The sequence below is a fragment of the Pezoporus occidentalis genome, unplaced genomic scaffold, assembly GCF_034315485.1.
Source record: "Pezoporus occidentalis ecotype Australia unplaced genomic scaffold, CSIRO_AGI_Poc_V1 ctg119, whole genome shotgun sequence".
In the NCBI taxonomy this organism is placed as follows: domain Eukaryota; kingdom Metazoa; phylum Chordata; class Aves; order Psittaciformes; family Psittacidae; genus Pezoporus; species Pezoporus occidentalis.
Window position 1 is genome coordinate 1,608,326 of NW_026912983.1, and position 12,796 is coordinate 1,621,121.

At 44.0% G+C, this 12,796-nt stretch overlaps 1 protein-coding gene across 1 annotated transcript in view; it reads right to left on the reverse strand.

Moving 5' to 3' along the window:
- CASZ1 (castor zinc finger 1) overlaps window positions 1-12,796 on the reverse strand; it is a 281,496-nt gene that overhangs the window by 248,533 nt on the left and 20,167 nt on the right. The window contains exon 2 of the mRNA XM_062604804.1: window positions 7,518-7,598. The gene's annotated coding sequence lies outside the window, so the exon portion shown is untranslated. The remainder of the gene's footprint in view (window positions 1-7,517; window positions 7,599-12,796) is intronic.

Genomic DNA, 12,796 nt, shown 5'->3' on the forward strand with positions numbered 1-12,796 from the left:
CACTCTTTTTCTGCTAAAGTGTGACCTCAATATATTTGAAAACATAAATTACTGCTATGTATAAACCATAAAAAATGAATGATGAATTTAATTCTGGTGAAGCGTGAGGGACTGGGAATGCAATGGGGAAATACTGTTTATCCAGAGGAGAGGGGACAGCCCAGGTGGAGAGGAGGCGAGGTATGACCTTCTCTAACGCTGAATGGGACATGACATGCGAAGGACTTGACTTTGGACATACAGACTAAGGGCAAAAATCATTTATTCCTTGAATCCAGTCCTCAGCTGGCCTCCTTTAGCATAGTTTCACTGCAATCAAAGGAGTGATACATATTTACACCAGCAGAGGTTTTTGTCCACTGTATTTGCTTGGCATTTGATTCCCTCCAGTTCTGCCAGGTGAGCAAAGATGGATGTTAACAGCCAGAGACCCATAGGGTAGCCTCTTAACTTTTCAATTCATCTTTCAGACCTCTTTGCACTGCCAGGCTGGTGTAAAAAGACCTTTGCATAAACAAGAACAGGGCCCTAAGAACCCAACTGAACCCTCTCATCTCTCATTTGACAGTATCACCTCACCCATTATTAGAACTAATTACATTCATTACTGTGGATCTAGGCGCCGCAGTCCTGAACCAGGGCTCCATTACTGAAGAGATGAAGCAGCTGAGTGTCCCTACTCAACCTCTGCTGCAGAGCCTGCTCTAACAGATCAGTGTTTGGGTCTCTGGGTGCTATCACAAGGGGTATACTAATAAATAATGATAGCCCAGAACTGCTTCCTCAGTGACCACAAACAGGGATGATTTTTTCCTTCGGACCCCTGGTTTAAACATAAAATAAACCTGGACTTCACCAGTGCTATCGAGTCCACAGAGCAACTACTACGCAAGAATAGGTTCAGACTTCATGCGCACAGTATCCTCAACTTCCACCAACAAATATTTCCTTATTTTACTTCTAAATATGCAGGTAGGGAAGAAAGTATGCTCTCACCCATAAGTGTGTATAATAGTTCAAGTTTATGCTTGAGGAAAGGAGAAGCAGGGTGGCTCATAGGGTCACTGATAATGGTCTTAGAGCTCCTTTGGGCCAGCGTGAGTGACAGACTGTTAAATTAAAGTAATTTTCATATTAGTTCCTTCCCCACCTCCTGCCTCTCACCCACTGAAATCATTTAAGTCTAAGCTTTCTGTATCACTGGGGGGTATAAAGAAGGCGCGTAGGAGGAGAAATGAGAAAGACAGACAATTGAAACGTAACTGCTGGAGAATCTCAGCTTCTGTGCTAATGTATTCCATACACTATTTGCAAATGGAAAAGACTCTACACATATCAAGGTATCAAATACCTGGGGAGAGTTATCCTCTACTGTACCTCTCAGCTGTATGCTCTGAAGGAGGCTGCACACAGTGCACTGCCCCTATCCCTGGCAGGACTGAAGACAGGGGCGGATGCAGTTAGCAAGCCATCCTGGCTGGGCATTCCCTGATCCCTGAGGTCAGTGACCAGGGGATCCACATTGCAACTGCACTCTTCAGTAGATCTTGCCTTCCAGGGCTAACTCAGAGTTCTATAAAACCATACACCACATCAGAATGAATTCCTTTGGAGGAAAATTAGAAAGGGAACAGGTCTTACTACAGGGTAAAATCCAGCTCTATTCTTTTAACCTGCAAAGATAACTTTAGGCAAAAGCCTGTAAACTACCTCAATTGTTAAGGAAATGTGGCAAACGAGAATTTATTCACCTGGAACAATATCATCTGGAGAAGCTCTGTATGGCTTGATGGTTTATTCAGTAAACTTCAGAGAAAGGCTTTAATAAGACCTTAAGTAAATTATCCATCTGTGTAAGCGCCTCGTATTCTGCTTCATCTTTCTTTGTGTTGCTAAAAAAGCACCAAACTAGTTCTAGGCTGAGGAGAGCACCAGATACGCTACAGCGTCTTACATAGCAGCTCAGCAAGATCTTCTGTTTGGAAAGTGCTCATACACTGTATTCAGAGCAGCAATTCCTCCATGCTGGAAGCACTGCCCTTCACAGACACTGTTACAGGAGAAATCATTCTGTAATGGAAATACTATCATTCCGCTTACCAATTTCCTCCACAAGTCCTGACAAAGAATCAGAGAAAGAGCTACAATCCCCTCTGCAGACTTGGAAGTGCTTTTAAAAGAAAGATACCACTCCTGTTTATACAGCTATGCCTACAGAGTGGTGTCCCCATGCTTACAGAATGGCTTTAGCCCTTCTGGATGAGCAAAATGTGCCCATCACTTTGGCAGTCTAGAACATGCCCTGATCCATTTAGCCTATGCTATTGTACTTCACCTCAACAGACCAACTTCAGCAACAGGTACGAAACACTAAGTTCAGCCTCAGGAGCAGTACAACATTAGCTGAAATAGCAAGAACAAAAAATCACTTGGAGGAAAAATCAGAGCAGCCTCAAGTCTTACAGCAGAAAGGTTACACCAGCAGAGATCCATCTGCTAGACTGCTCTGCAGGAGCTGCATTTTTGAACATTAAGCTAAACTGAAAGCCACAAACCCTTAGGTAAATTTATTAGGTGGGTTTTCCCTGGCACAGCTGGATCAGCTCCAGCCCAATCATGCAAGTTTACTGAGAAGACAAAAGTGTTAATTTTAATTATGTGAAGCAAAGGAACCATCTAGTCTGGCCAATTTCTGAATTTAGGCTTTTTGAAACTTGCGTAACTCATTTTAGCACCAGTCCAAGCTGATAATACAATGGGCTGTGTAAAGTGGTAACTGCAGGATGGCTCCTGATAGTTTTTTAAGGCCGGTCTTTGTTGCAGAACTACTGATATGGACTTACCATGAAGGACCTGCCTGTTTAATCCACAACTTTTCAAACTACCTGCCAGCAGTTCAGTGAATTCAGCAGCCAAACATCCCAGGATGCTCATCAGCTGGACTTGCTGATTTGTTGCTATCCATTCTTTCAAGTGTTCCCTTATCTGCTTTACATCAACAGCTTGGGTGCCAAGATGCTCATTACTTCCTAATGGTCCATATTCCATTTCTATATTTTTCTTCTTAAAGACCAATTAAAAAAAAAGTTAAGTAGCTCAGCCATTTTAGCCTCACCATTGATTCCAGCTTGCTTCTAATTTATTAATGGGCTTACCTTCTCTCTCGTATTTCTTTCCCCCGATATACTTGGAAGAGCTCTCATTATTTATTGTGGCCCTTTGGGCCAACATTAACTCATTCTGTTTCCTACCTACCCTGAAAGCTGGAAAGGTTTCTCCATTTGCCTGCTGGCTTCTTCCCCACTGCTGGATGAGTTCAGCCATCTAAAGGTTTTCAAATGTGAAAACTGAGGAAGTTCTGTATCATTCCTATTCAAGTCACACCAACTCCAGCAAGCCTCTGAGATTAAAACCTGCATGTTGCAGTATCTCAAGAACACAGAAATGACACAGTATTTCAGGAGCAGAGCAGTTCAGCTAATCCAGATTCTGCTGCCATTACTTGAGAAACAAGTGCTTTGGAGAAAAGCCCAAGAAACCTGACAAAATTGGAATGAAAATAACTTCACTACAGAAAACTCCATCAGCTTCATCCAGAACAAAATACAGGGGTCCACCATTACAGGGTGCCTCGAGGGAGTCAGGGATGTAACTTCCCTGGTTTTGCTCTGTATGGGAGAATCCCAATCTGTAAGGACAGTTGCATTCGCTGCCAGGATTTAGTGGATTTTCTCTCTTTTCAAATGGGCACATTATTCACAAGACTAAAGCAGGGAAATCCACTCCTCCCTGGCCACAATCAAGTTTCACATCAATTAGGCAAATTGACATGAGGTTTAACATTTTCCCACTTATGTTTCCAGAAGTGCTCTGAAACCCCCTCAAATGGATATCCAAGCTAACCTTGCCCTGTAAAGCAACTTCAGGTAATGCTTTAGAAGGTAAAAGTGTTAACCAGACAGGCAGAAGTATGATCAGTGGTAGATGAGCCAAACACAAAATGTTTGTAAGAATAAAAAGGGACATCTTCAAAAAAAAAACAAACATCACACAGGCACTGAACGAACTCACAAGTCAGCCATAAGGTGAGCCATTTACAAGCCTATTCTAGAGAAAAAATAATTCTCCAAAGATTTCAGGTGCCTGTATTGTAGAGAAAATGGAAAAAGGATGCTTATGGAGGTGCAAATAAAAGGTATAGGTGTGCACAAGTGCCTGTTTGTACATCTGTGTGCAGCAGAATGTTTCTCCACTGGTGAATGTGTTTACACACACACAGATCTTCTGCTTGCTCATTACTCCTCCTCCACCCCCTGGGTCTGCAGTAGTGACACAGAAAAGGCTCCCAAATACACATTGCCACTTCACCACGAGTCACTCTCGGCTATACACAGACTCTGCTCTCATCGTGACTCAGATTTAGAGCAAGAAGACTAAGGAATAGTTCACAATTGTGCTTACTCCCAGTTTTATCTATCATTTTTCAAGTCTCATCTGCAGAAGCAGGAGCGGAACCCAGTCAGCAGGAATGTTAATCCCAAGGGGACACCAATCCCTGGGGATAGCTAAAGCCCTGCTTTGTGTTTAAAGAACATGCAGTGACTGGTAAGGCAAATTGTGTGTCTGCATTTCCCATGAATATCCCTGACCATCTATTCCCAGCTCTCTTTTCTATTTAAAGTTGGCATGATGGATGCTCAGAGAGATCCTGAATGCTCATCCCTAACAGAGAGTACAAGTATCAATTCTCCTGAGATAATTCAATTTATCCATTATCATCATCCATAGTAGAGTAGCACCTAGATGCCGTATAACGCTGAATGGACACATACTAAGAGGTTGCTCCTATCCAGGAAAAAAAAAAGTCTGAAAAAACAAAAGGGAGGAAGGAAGGAAGGAATGAAAACCAAAGCACAGGGAGGGAAAGCTTCCCTCCCTTTGCCCAGTCACACCCAGCAAGTCAGTGGCAGAGCTACAAAGGCAGGATTCCTGATCCCCACTCCAAATCAACAAGTATAATGTGAACAGCTAAAGGCTTGAGTAGCAGTCTTTGGGTATGCACGCTCAAAACTTGTTACCAAAACAGGGCAGATCACCAGCTTCCCCTCCCTGATGCTTTTGTTCTTTATTGTATCAGCACTGGATGGCATAGAAGCTCCAAATATAGCAGCTCAAACCTCTTGCCTATTCCCTACTTGCCGGCAAAAAGCCTGTTTTGATATTTGCAGGAGTGAATTAATTTGGTATTCCCGATACCATCTCAGACACACCCCAATGACACTTACACCCACAGCCACAGAGGCTGATAACATCATCAGCTGACTTCTCAGCTCAGCAGCAGTCTTTTTTCCCCCGTTTCTAGGATTATGAAATACATATTTTGTGTGGCTGGCTAATGCCAAAGTTACAAAATCCATGTAATTAAGATTAATTTAAGAGCTGGATTGGATCGACATGTGGCATCCACCCAGTAATTAAAAGAAACACTTTGAATTTCAAGTGGCTGCCTTAATATTTCACCCTGTGCTGGCACCGTTCACCTCCATTGGCAAAGCAGGATGCCAGTGCCCAGGTGTGAGAGGCTGGGGGCCTTTGGGTAAGGAAGGCTGCTCCATCAGGAGTCAGATGCCCTCTTCTGGAAGGTGTGCACATACTATCCATACTGGACTACTCAATTCAGTGCTGGCATGAATAAATGTATGTATATCCCTGGCTAAATATGCACAAACATAAAATCTATGCACATATACACAGACTTACATACATATGACCCACACCTTTCCAATGTCAAACATGCTGTACATAGTTGGTTACCTGCAATGATGACATCTGACATATTCTATGAAAGTTTATGAGTTATTTCTGAAAGTCTGGGCTTTTGACTACACATACATATGTGCATCAGCTCTAGAGAAGGGTATGGATCATCCATATGTGCTAGATTTTATGAGCCACGCACAGACAACACTGAGGTGGGTGTGTTCAAAGTTGTAAATAAAGTATTCCAACCCAGTGGAAAAAACAGTGACCAACCTTCTGTGCAAGTTCATGTGGATGGCCTTGCATGTTCTCTGAGGGTCCTTCCTGCCCAGCTCATCTCTCCACAAAATCTGATCACTGTTATTAATTATTTGCACTGTCCTAGAACCTTAGGTCTTCATCAGTCTGACATTGCCTTTGTTGTATAAACAAGGAAGGGAATCTACTAACTGCCCTGAAGAGCTTACAGTCTATAGTAGTGTTTAAACCACACTATATGCTGAAACGTAAAACTTCAGGTCCCAAGATTACCTTTCATTTGGAATGAGTCCATTTACCCTTTGGGAACAAAATGAAAAATAACACAAGATTTGGAATAACTTAGTTTTTCAATTTGCCTATGTTGATCACCTCATGCATACACGGGAATATGAACAAAGATACATATATGCACCTTGGGACATACTGATGTGTATGCATATAAACACATTAATTCAAAAAGGAAGTTAATTTTGATGAGATGATGTACATGCACATAAAGTGTGTCAAATGTACAAGAATGGGCGTACATACAAGGAGATTACACATATATGACCATATGAGCATGGCTATGAAGGTCCTTAAGCAAACTTGTCAGAGAGGACACAGACTGTGTATAAACATCTGGAAAGATGCACAAGACCAAATGTTTTTTCACTTCAAAAAAGTTAAGAATCTTTTCCAAATCCAGATTTTCTCTTGGATTCTACAGCTGCTGAGTCTATTTGTTTTATGTATTTTTTATAATCTGAATTGCTCTCGTGCAAAGACATCATTTTAATGCATTTAGAACAAAATCTCTCCCTCTTCCGTTTATGACAGGGTCACATCTTTGGCGGAAAAAAGTCTACCCCCAGCACAGCACGCTGCTCTCTTCAGCACCTCCTGTTGGGTGCAGTTAGACTGGTCTTTTCAAATACATCCCTCCCATCATTTAACCCATGGCCTGTGGCTGAATCAGAGATCAATAAGTCCCTCATAACAGCTTCTGCTGGATGAGATGTAAACCAGCCCCTGTCTTTCTGCCTTATTCTCTCAGTATCATTCCATCAGCACTCAGTGCTGTCTGAGTACAAAGCTTTGATCAAACTAGTAGTTTCCCTTCCAGACATCATCATGATCCATATCCAACTATCCTTCAGCAGGGCAGGCTCCAACACCCCTTATTAGTGTATTTGCAGAATTGTGGCAAGTACAGGCTGGATGAGAACTTGTATATATTTAATATAATCTAAATAACTGAGCAAGTACTGGATTTAGTTTAGTTTACAGATTGGTTATTCCTAATTCTATTACACTTCCTTGTGTAATAGAATTAATGGTGTATTAATAGAAGTGTATGCTACTATTTATAGTGTATTAATTACACTATTAATAGAAGTATAATAGAATACTACACTTCTATTACGCTCTCCTGACAGAGGTAATCCAGTCACATTTCTGATACTAAAGCAAGCCACAAATACAAGAATCAGATAGAAAGGCAAGTATAACCTTACCTGTCTGTGAAACACAGCCGTATCTGGAGCGCAGTACAGCAGATGTTCAACAGAGTATGGCACAACTGTGGTCCAGCATGTCTGCAATTTAAAGGAAGAATGTGGTTAACATGTTGTCCTGTACCAACTCTAAATCAGTTAGCAGGTTTAAATAAAAAGAAGCATATCTGTATTTTGGCAGCTTATGCATAAAAGCAGGGTAGGGGCAAAAGGACTTGTTTGAGGTTATCAGCAAGTGATCCAGCAGTAGTTAGAAGTAGAATGTAGAATTAAGGAGCAATGCAGCATTGTCTACTTTTCCAGCACCTCTGCTCAGTTATACTTAGAAGTACCATGAGATCTTTATCACCCAGAGATGACCATAAGGTCACCCAAATGAGCCTGCAGAAGCTGCTGTAACTAATAACCACCACAAGTTTCCATGGTGAGGATTAGAAGACAGCCACCTCTTCTGATAGTAGCAGATCTCCTCCCTTCCCATAGACAGGAAGCCTACCTGCACCTGAGGCCAAGGCCCTGCAGCAGGTTTGGAGGTGTCAGTGTACTCTACATGTGTTCTCATTCTTAGGGAAAATGTTCATGATTATTTCATTTTGTGGCAGTAATGGAAAATACATTTTAGTGCTTGTGTTCTGCATTTGCAATTCATGTTCCCATACATGATTACATTAAGTCTGTGTTCTGTCATTTTTGATGAATGTAGCTTGTTTTCTGTAAAAAACAGACTCTGGGATGGAAAGTGACAGAAGTGAAGCTGTAACAAAGGATGATCAATTTTTTATGGCCAGCACCAAATGCAGGGGAAGTCCCTGAATGTCTCTCTGAGGCTGGGGACCCTTCAGTCACAGGCTGAAGTATGACCCATTCCTGTCACCATACTGCTCCTGGCAGTCACAGGGCAACAGTGGCTAATACTGCTTTCTTCTTTTGCCAAAGTTGATAAACTAGCTTGTCATTAATAGGTCAGTGGCTGAGAGCAATTTGGCTTCTGCAAACAAACATGCACAGGTAAAAAGCAAGCAGCACAGCAAGCAGCAGTGGGTTGCTTTGACTCACTTATTAGTACAGTAGCATCTACAGTAGCATACATTGTGCTGAATAACAGAGACCCTGGAGCAGGGACTGTCACTCCTGAAGTCAAAAAGCTAAGAAACAGAAGGAGGAGGAGGAAAAAAAAGGCATGAGGAACCGAAGTGATTTACACAAAGATAATCTCCAATGGAGCCTCCAGGAGTTATCAGATAGCTGCACTAAGGTGACAACCCAAAGGACTTACTCAACTTCCCAGTGACTTCAGATTGAAAAACCAGAGTCATGCAGGTCTGGCATTCTGCTGGAGGTTTCAGCTGCTCCTGTTCAGACTGAGGCCCTGAGTAAGAAAAATTAACCCCCTGTATTTGTAGGGACAAAGGGTTCAGCTCCAAAACCTGGACTGTGTTGGCTCTGTTCAGATGCTCATGAGCCAAATCTCAATCTCTGAGACTCAACAGTAACAATCTTGAAGTCGAGGAACTGACACTAGAATTTTCCTGCTTCACACAAGCTGAGGATAAGGCCTCTTGACACACACAACTCGAGCAGATTCTGCTGTTCAGAATTCTTACTCAGGCTCCAGTGGAAGAAGTTGAGGGGCTGCTGGATCTGCTTCTGCCCCCCCTCCCCCGGGACATGTGCTCACCATAAGCAGATGGTTTCAGAGATTAAGTTCTAAGGAGGCATTAGCAGGAATATCTGCACACAGCACCCGGCAGCTGCCTGTGCTCACACCTGTTCTGAGTTTCACAGCTTTCAAAGAATCAGTGTTCAAGGCTTTTTTGCCCTTTCCTTGTTTGGGAAATAGAAGCTTTCCGGGCAAATGCAGAGCTGGCTTCTATACACATGCAGGGGTTTCCTCCCCTTTGCAACCAGATTCCCTGGAGCTCCACCTTAGTCCAGATTTTTGGCTCTCATAGGCTCTGAAATAGAATCAAGCTATTTTCCTAATCCAGAAATTACAAAAACAAAGAAGGCTGCATCTTAAGTAGAAGTCAAAAGCCCTCAGTACACTCACAACTGTTCTTTACCTTTAAATACTAAAGAAAATGACTGGATCACAACTAGTAATTCTAGTGCAATCCTACTGACCCATCCACCACACTCACTGTGCTTCTTTGGCCATGTTTCTCCTGATCATCAAATTTAACTCCAACGGATCAACAAGGAAAGTGGCAGCAGGTAGCACCTGGGGGTTCTAACAGTGCTCTCAGTCTCCTGGGCATGTGGTTAAAGAATCTAACGCCAGGTTATGCACTGCTGAGGATGGTGTCTTGTGACATACGATATCACTGAATGAAGCTGAAGGTGCTGAGCTTGGGTCACTTTTTACAGGTAGCTGGAAAGAGATCTTCCTTCATAAGAGGAATTCAGGCACAATGTAATCTGGCACCTGGAAATGCAGCCAGTTCATGTCAGCAACAACAAAACCATCAGCAAAGCAACCATGCCAGAACTGTGTCTCTGGTTTAGCCATACTGTCCAGTTGTTTGCCATCAAAATCAGGTATTTCACAGCCTACTAGAGGATCCAAGTTGCCACACAACAGACAGTAAAAGTTATGTACATACAATAATGACCATTTCATTCATTCATGTGTACTTGACTACGGGAAGCTAGGGGATGAATAGCCATTCTTGAGTATTCTTCATGTATAAATTGAATTCCTAGTGCACATAAGCACTTACGAATGCACCTAGTACTCCTCAGAGCTAGTGTTGATGTGCTTGGGTGCACGTGCTCACTACTACGTCAGTACACACAATCCTCCTCTGCACGTGCCATCTCCTGTTCTGGTAACCGAAGCAACAGTCTGATAACATTCAAAAACCCAACCTGCAGATAGTGGCGAATCTCCATCACCATGTTTGGAGTTAAAGATGTTTATCCAAGGTGATCCATAGCCCTTTTCTCAGGCCTAGTGTAATCCCCACCCTCTTCTATAGCAGACAGCAGGAATAGCCTTAGTCTTCACTCCCTCTCCTACACACATGATCCAGTGAGATATGAACATGAAGGGGATGCTGCTGGTAGCCAAAAACATTCTAGGCAAAGGCACAAGGATCAAATAAGAAAAAAAAAAGGATAGAAGCAGTAAACAGAAATGAGAGAAAAAGAGACTGGGGCTAGTACAAGAAAGCAGAAAGCAAGCAAAAGGTCAGGGAGGAGGTGAAGAAATTTAGACTTCATAGAGCCAGAAAAAAGAAATGAATGTGGAGAGGACAAAGATGCCCCTCACTTGCCCATGGCATTGTGCCACTCGCTATCCCCCTGGCCCAGGCACTCCTCACTGCTGTGCCAGCAGCGCTCATTGTTCATTAGCAACGTGCCATCTGCCTGCACCACGGCCAAGGCACCAACCTCGGCAGTCAGTAGGGATCTGCTGGCGGCACCTGTCGGGACACTCCTCGGATACCAGTGGCTTTGCACCGCACACACTTGTGCTCGACGCGCTCTGCCCCTCCGCACCCCCCGCAGGGGGCGCCACCTGCGGGCCGCGGGCGCCGCGCTCCGGCCCGCGGAGCCAAGGGAACAGCGGGGCACGGGCCCGGGCGTTAAACCCACCGGTGATCCGCTGCAGCGGGCCGGTGGTGCTGAAAACGGGCTGCCACCAAGCTGAGGTGCACATCCCCCAACACTGCCGGGACCCCAAACACTCGGACCCAGGGGCTTCCTAACACTTTATGCATCTGAAGAAGGAATCCACAGCAAAACTGGTGAAATGCATGGAATGAACTGCATTGGTCACTCATTCACTGCTCCCTTCACGAAAGGTTTTGTTTCTACTCTTTGACACTTTTCAGAACCTCAGAAAGTCGTTTATAGAAAAAAAACCTCAGAACTCCAGAAGCACCCACATAATTACCACAAGAGTCTTCCTTTCCCAGAGAACTCTGCTATCCCTTCCTTCCCTCACTGTTAAACAGTAGACAATATTTGGTATCAGGATTACAAATGTATTTTGAGACCAACACAAGGGAGCTCTAGAACCCTCAGAGGAGAGGTGAAAGTGGTTCCTCCCAGCAAGGGAAGGAATGCCCGTCTTCCCCTCCCAGAGAAATGAACGAACAGTCCCTCAAATCCCAATGGCCCAGCACACAGACAGGCTACATGGCATCTTGGTGAGACTTTTCTACTATTGATCACTTCTCTTTCATCCACTCACAGGGACTTTACAGCTTTGCTTGTGACCCTGAGGCAGCAGGAGCTGACGCTTTGCCAGATGAATGAGATAAAACCTAGTTCCAAGGCAACACAGCAAACCTCTTTAGAAAACAGTTCTAATGAATTTAGATGAAATATAGAATATAAGCAAAACCCCAGTCAGATATAACGTGGCCTGAAGGAGCTCTGGATTAGGAATCGTAAAGGTTAGCGGTCCCTGCTCATCTCAGCAAACCTCTACCCACCCTCCACCATCAGGGTGCACACTACTCATCATGCCACGCTTCCATCCCTCTTGCCAATTGCAACTCCCAGCCCCGCGTGGCAGTTTATACGGTGTTGTGAGGCACTCTGGATGACACCGCCAGCGTCACCGAGTGACACAGCTACGTCCTCTCCATTAGACACCAGAGTGCCACTCCTCATCTATCGACCATTTCCTCCCATCTGATAGCAACGCGTTCAACAGAAGTGGCGAGCCGCTGTCAGTACCAGCACCGTTACTACCGCACCAATGCCAGCAAGATCCACTAAGCTCAGAAGATGTTAGCGCCATTATTTTAGATTCTAATGCTAGATCCTTTTTATCTCCCTCTCCATCACAGCCTCTGAGGATGCTGGTGGGAGAGAGAAAATGGCCATATAGCTTGGGCAGAGGCTGTAGCATTAGAAAACTAAGAACCAGCTCCCAGCTCTGCCACTGGGGCTCTGCCATAACCATTTCACCCACCAGTGCCTCAGTTTCCCCATGTGTAAAATGAGGAGAATGATAATGACCTACCTCAGAGGGTGAGGTTTGAAGATGGGTTAGCGACCAGCACTACAGAAACACCCCCTACCAACAAACACCCCAGCCTGGCACTGGAGGAACCGAGGGCACCGCATCCTCCCCTCACTGATCCTGCTTAGGGAGAAAACTGCTTGGCAGAGCTCTCCTGCCTGCGACTGCGCACATGTCCAGCCAGCTCCATCCTCATCGAACCACCCTGCGTCTATTTGATAAAGACGAATATTGCTTTTTAAATAAATATAAAAACTCCGCTTCCTCCTTGGCGAGTTCATTTTGAGTCATTTTATCTCTT